Raw genomic sequence first — 7054 nt, 5'->3', positions numbered from 1 at the left:
AACATTTACCTCTTTCATTCAGTCATAATTAGGCTGCACGACTGCATTTTAAACTGGTAAACGACAAACTGATCACAGAACGTGTTTGTAAAGCTTTAAATGTTAACTGTTAAAAAGCAATGTTATCAGCTTTTTTACGACTAAACATTTGCAAACAACATTGTACTGGAGAATCTGCACAAATGAAAGTCCTAGGGGCCGTTCACAAATCGCGCCTAAAAACGCGTGGAAAAAGCTAGGCGCACCGCTTTCTCCTTCTTTCCAAAGCACTCGGGCAGAAGCGCCCCTGAGGCGTCTGCCTTTGCTAAGCAACCATGACATGCTCTCTCCTTGAAGACGCGGAAATTCAGCAAAGGATAAATTGGATTTGCAGCTCAAAAAATCGCTTCAATTTATTTCAAAATGGAAATCCATATACAACTATGATCAGCTGTTCCTTTCATCTTGACTGAGCTTTTAACGTTGTTACGGGAAAGGATGAAGCTGATTGGTTTGTTCTTGTCACATGACCCGCGGGGCGCTTGCGGCATTCTGAAAAGTTGAAATGTTTTTAACTCGATGCGGTGCGGTGTTGGAAATAACGAACTTGAGCACGCAAAAGACGCGATATGTGAACGTCCCCTTAAACAGTTCAGTAGTGCAGAGTTTACAGGTTACTCTTCTTTTTTGAAGGCTCAAAGTAAAGTACTCCCACATCACGCTGAATGCTGCAGAGACGCTGTTCGGGAAGCACGTGACATAAAACGAGGCCAGCTATTGGCTATTCGCAACTTCTCCTGCTGTACTGGCTGAGTAAAACCTCCGGTTGCTCATTACTGCCACACTTTGGTCACCGCAGATTTGAAATATGCACGAAATGAGCCGCTTACGGCAAATAAAAGTTATTTAGCAACGAATCGATGACTAAATTAGTTGACAACTATTTTAATAATCGATTTTAATCGATTAAATCGATTCGTTGTTTCAGCTCTACAATTGTTGTTCTACACGTCTCTGGGATCTGGGATCTATGTGTGCTCTACTACTACACACACACACAAAACACGCGTGGTGTTTTTTAGCTCTTCACTATATTGACACATGATGTAGGCTACAACATGTGCACACAAGCGCTATGAGAGGATTTCACCATTTCATTTGATAAAACTATCGTCATTCATTCGTATCGTACACAGACATAAACTTTACAACAACCTGTCAAAATAAAATTTCGGTATAACCAAGAAATTTAAAAAAAATATAGAAATATAGTTGTATTGCACAGTAGATTGATATACTGTACTTCAAGTAGGCCTAATAGCTAATAATAATAAAAGTATATTAAAAAACACAGAAACTCTGTCTACAACCCACCACCACAAATGTCCACAACCCACCAAAATAAAAGTTTGGTCTAACTCAAATAAATTATGTAAGAAATTGCACAGTAAAATATACTTAATAAATTATCTACTAAAACATGCTTTTAAAGGAATATCACACAAGTTTTCATAGATGTTTTAATATAAACTTGCCAAAACAATAACAACATATTTTTCAAAAACAATTTCTAAAAGTACATTTGTATTTGTGCCTATAATGTTTATTAATTTATTATTACTGTCAGCTAATAAAACCTATGCTTCAGGGACCATATCCATATAACATCATGCTAAATGTAGCTCTGACCGGTTGAGTTAGATGGTGATTAATACTAAACAGTAGAAAATCAGTTGAGTCTCCCCAGCTGGAAATGTCATTGGCTATTAAGTCTTGTGTTTCTTATAATAAATTGACATGTTGATAACACTTAATCTTTCAGAATGCTCTCAATTACATGTCGATGCATTATGTATGCATTAGTGAGAAACAAAGTTTAAAATGTGACACTGGTGTAAATCCTGCTGAATATGAAGCAGTGTTTTTTTTAATGTTTCTTATTTTGTATATACAGTCACAGTCAAAAAAAAAAGTTTGCTTCCCCTCTCACACATCTGCCACTCATCACCTGTGTCTTAACATTAATGCCTTTCCTGTGATAATGCCCCTTACTTCAATCACACTTCTATCTCCTATTAAGTGAGATCACATTGTATGGTCACTTATTCCTTATATGAACTGTTTCAAATGCAAGACATTGATTGCATGAGATTAAGTTTGTAAATGGCAGCCTGTGCCCTTTTGTAGCGTGTACATATACTATTTATCATCAAACTGTGATAACTGTGACTAAATTTCAGTATACATACAGTATGTCTGCCTTATGTTGCCACCCCTCAAAAAATCCTGCCCCCTTCTCGCCACCCCATCAATATTTTTCTAGATCCGCCCCTGCATTGTAGTATGCTGATTTGCTGTTCAAGAAACATTGTTATTATTGTCAATATATAAAAAAGCTGAGTACATTTATATTCATGATTCTTTGATGAATAGAGAAATCCTAAGTTCAGCATTTAGCTGAGAAAAAAAAAAAAAAAACCTTTTGTAACATCATACAAAATTTCATTCAAAAGCTTGGAGTCGGTTCATTTTATTATATTTTATTTATAGAAATTAAAAAAATATATTTTTAAATTATGCTTTAAATTGATCAAAAGCGATGATAAAGATTTCTATTTCAGATAAATTATGTTCTTCTGAACTTTCTATACATCAGAGAAACCTGGAAAGATCTATTCAGCAGTTTTTAACAATAATAATAATAATAATTATATATTTATATTTTTTTTTTCAGCAAATCAGAATATTTGAATTTCTTATTGTTATTATTATAAATTTGAGTATATATGTGTTTGTGTTTATGTGTTTATGTATTCTTAATTACATATACACAATGGATATTTTAAAGGGGCGTTGTTAAGCAAAGCAGGTTGTCATACAGCCAGTCATAATAATAATGATTCTATTCAACACAATATTTCAACACTAGATATATTTCTTTTGGAAGAGTGAGTTGCAAAACACATAATCGGATGCACATGTGGATAGCAACACCAAAGACCACAAATGCTTATCTTGTTGACTTACCTATTCCATCGTGTGTGTGTGTGTGTGTGTGTGTGTGTGTGTGTGTGTGTGTGTGTGTGTGTGTGTGTGTAGGTCGGTGAGGTTTATCTGCTATGTGTGAACCAAATGTCCCACAAGGATAGTAAAACATGTAATCACCTATCAGGCATCAGTCTTCATATAGAAAACTTTCTAATAAACATGCAAAACAATGTCTTAATGTAAATGTACAAATACAAAAAGGTGTCAAATTTATGGTTAGAAAGTATCATTAGGTCAGTATTAAAAATAAATGAATAAAAAATAAAAGCAATCAATAGAAAGTCGACTGCCATGATAGAAAAACAAATGTGTGTGTGTTGTGCACAGCAGTCAAGGGGGAGAGGATGTCTCAGATTTCCCTGCACAGAGACCCTCCCTTTTTCAGGATGACTCACACCTCTGCAGTGGCTGACACTCTCACCTCATTCACAGCCCTTAACGAGCCATGCTAATGAGAGGCACATCATTAGGCAGCGCTGATTCACCTCTGTTTGTGAGCCTATCACAAGAACCATGATGTAACCAAAGCAATAGAGCAGACCGAAACCATAGGTACCTGTTCAATCAACATTTTTTCTCTCGTCCAATAGCAGAGGAGGATGTCTTGGCTTCAGATTTCCGTGTTACCATATAATTTAATTTTTGTTTATTTTTTATTTTTATTTTTTTTTACAAATGGATGACCTTGAGATTTTAAGGGGGATTTGGATAAATGTGAAAGTGGGGGCAGGTTTTTGGTCACTCTTTTTGCTTCTGTAAGATTGTCGTATGTACTCGAGCTTTAGCTTTTTTAGCAAAACTAGTCACATGTCCACTACTCAGGGCAGTTTCTTCCATCATCAGAGGTGAGGGTGATGTAAGGTCTCTCAGGGGCTAGTTATTGCCCTCTAGGGGACGGAAAACAGGAGATGCATAGTTCCAAGTAACATTACTGACTGTTAACCACAGTGGGCAGAAAAGATATGTGTTTGGTTTGAATGAAGCTTACAGAGAAATGACATTTATTATTCCCTTTAGCTGGGAAAACTGAAAATTAATTTATTCCCAGGCAGAAATAAGCCACTTTAGACAATCACAAGTCATTTGCTAAATGGATAGCTCTAAGAAGCTATTGCCTTTTTCATGTTGGTAAATAATTATATAAAAAAAAAAAAAAAAATGAAATTAATATTATTGTAAAAACCACTCTGTTTTATATCCAATGTAAAACAATAAAATTATATTGACAAATACACATATAGAGACAGATACACTGGTGTTAAAAGGTATATGTTTTTCAGTTTTTTTTTTATTTTTTTATGTATCACACATCCATGCATAATTGATCAATGATTTTTGTTTTGATCAAACCTCAGGTGGGATTTGGTGTGTGCTAGTGTAGATTATTGATATAATGTGGGAGTTTTTTATTATTATTATTATTTTTTGTTGTTGTTGTTGTTGTTGTTTCCTCCATACACTATAAAACATAAAACATAACACTGTCATGGAAATTACAGCAGTATACCAACTATCTAAATTAAGGTTTTATTGTTATTACTATTTTTTAATTTTGACGTTTTATATATTTATTAAATAGGGGAGGTTATAGTAATGTCTGGGTAGCCTGTAGGGAATGATAATTTAACATTATTTTCAACAGTTTTTTCTTCTTCTTCTTTTCCTGCTAATTAAACACACAGAACAGTTGTTACAATCTATCCTAGAATGACTGTTTTATTAAAAAGCCTTTCTTCCTCTAAAACCATCCCAACAGACAGAACATTTCCTTTCATTGAAGAGTCACCCATATATGAACACAGGAACAGTGTCCAAGCGCCACCTTCAGTATTTTATTAAGAGAGAGTGTGTGGAGAGAAAACAGCTTCCATACACAAATGTGTTCACAACATAAGACTCGCGCCTATAGTCTCACATCGTAAAGGATTTTGAAACATTTGGTGCAAACGGTTTATTTGGTTTCGCTTGTTTACGTGTTGACACTCGCATTCCCCGTTCAATTTATCTAGTGATATGCGCGTCTCGCGCAGCGTGGGTCCAGACGGGAGTGCGTTAAGGGTTAAAGCAGCTGAATGGAGTCTGTAGGGCGGAGTGGAAAGGATGTGATTGGAGCGCTACCCATGATGTCATGTAGATGAAAAAGCCAAGAAGTAGTTAAGAAGGCGGTTTGTAACTCTGGAAAGAGTGGGTGAACCTCTGAGGCGCAGAGAGCAGACGCACGCGGGCGATATTTTGGACTGACAACAAACGACAACGGCACCATGGTGCAGCAAACGGACAACAGCGAAACGGACAGCATGTCCAGAGAAGCCACCGACTCCGACGAAAGTGAATTCATGGTTTCGATAAACCCAGACTGGTGCAAGACAGCGACCGGACACATAAAGCGACCGATGAACGCGTTTATGGTGTGGTCTAAAATCGAGCGGAGAAAGATAATGGAACAGTCTCCAGACATGCACAACGCCGAGATCTCCAAACGCCTGGGGAAGCGCTGGAAAATGCTGAAGGACAGCGAAAAGATACCTTTCATCAGGGAAGCCGAAAGACTCCGGTTGAAACACATGGCTGATTATCCTGACTACAAATACAGACCCAAGAAGAAACCAAAGCTGGACAGTTCCTCCAAACCCTCAGCGCCATCTCCAGAGAAGTCCTGCAACAAAATGTCCAAGAACTCCAAGAAATGTCCCAAACTGAAAGCGAACAAGACGGGACGCAAGTCGTCTCACGGCTACGGAGACGAGTACGCGTTTAAGAGCATGAAAGTTTCAAAGACTGTCATTAAAAGTGAATTCACGGATGAAGACGACGACTCAGAGGAGGACTCCTCTCGAGTCCGGGTGAAGGAGGAGGAAGAAGATCCGATCCAAGCCTACAATGTAGCAAAAGTTCCCGCCAGCCCAACTTTGAGCTCGTCTACAGAGTCCGAGGGCGCCAGCATGTACGAGGAGGTCCGGAACAACAGACTCTTCTACAATTTCAAAAACATCACCAAGCAGAGCACAATGTATCCAGCATCCGTCTCACCAGCATCCTCTAGGTCAGTTTCCACTTCTTCCAGCTCGAGCGAAGACGCGGACGACTTGCTTTTTGACTTCAGTTTGAACTTCGCCTCCTCCGCGCAAAGCTCGGAGCTGGGCAACCAAAACCCAGGGAATCTCTCCCTCTCTCTGGTGGATAAGGAGTTGGAGTCTTTTAGTGAGGGCAGCCTGGGCTCCCACTTTGAATTTCCAGACTATTGCACGCCTGAGCTCAGCGAAATGATAGCTGGGGACTGGCTCGAAGCGAACTTTTCTGACCTGGTTTTTACATACTAAATAAGACAAGTAATAACATACGGGAGAGGTATAATGCTCTGTTCTGTACGTATTTCTTTCCTCTGCCTTCTTCTGGTGGTCCACACATAGGGGCTTTGCGAAGGAGGCAAGTATGGCAAGCCATTTTAGCATTTATTTATTTAAACTATATAGAGTCTGTGCCTGTGTTACTAGTCTCATGTTTGTTTGTTTTTGTTTTTTATTTTTTATTACGGGTAAGTATTCCAATGGTGACTATTCTATTTACTTCATAGCACTACAGTGCTACTAGTCACTATTCTAGTAGCTTACTTACCTCACTTGTTACACTAGTTTACTTGTCATATGTAAAGACAGGTCAGAATAGCTTCTTAATAGGGCAATTCAGAATGCTACAAATAACAACTTTTCAGATAATGTGGAAAAAAAATAAATACAAATAACCTGGAATAACCAAAAAAAAAAAAAAAAAAAATCTAGGACCAGTATTTAATAAAATAGTAGTGATATTTAGTAAGATACTAGTCACTATTGTATTATTTGCTAGTTATTAAAAAAAAAACAGTAGCAAAAAATAGATACTAATTAGTTTGAAGGAATAAATGTTAAAATGGTTTGCCATAGGAGGGGAGATGTTTGGGGAATTAGATGCTCATGAAGCTGGTACTGTAGCAAAAAAGAAAAAAGTCTGCAGACCTTTTTTTCTGGCAGCATGACAGGGTTTTATG

The 7054-nt window shown here is 37.5% G+C and overlaps 1 pseudogene; it reads left to right on the top strand.

Annotated features, from left to right (window-relative positions):
* Nucleotides 1–5109: 5109 nt before the first annotated feature.
* On the top strand, nt 5110–6757 carry LOC132112915 (transcription factor Sox-11-like; annotated as a pseudogene).
* The last annotated feature ends 297 nt before the right edge of the window (nt 6758–7054 follow it).

The sequence above is a fragment of the Carassius carassius genome, chromosome 32 (assembly GCF_963082965.1).
Source record: "Carassius carassius chromosome 32, fCarCar2.1, whole genome shotgun sequence".
NCBI classification, from domain to species: Eukaryota; Metazoa; Chordata; class Actinopteri; order Cypriniformes; family Cyprinidae; genus Carassius; species Carassius carassius.
Note: the sequence above shows the minus strand (reverse complement) of the source record. Positions and strands in the feature narration are given on the sequence as shown.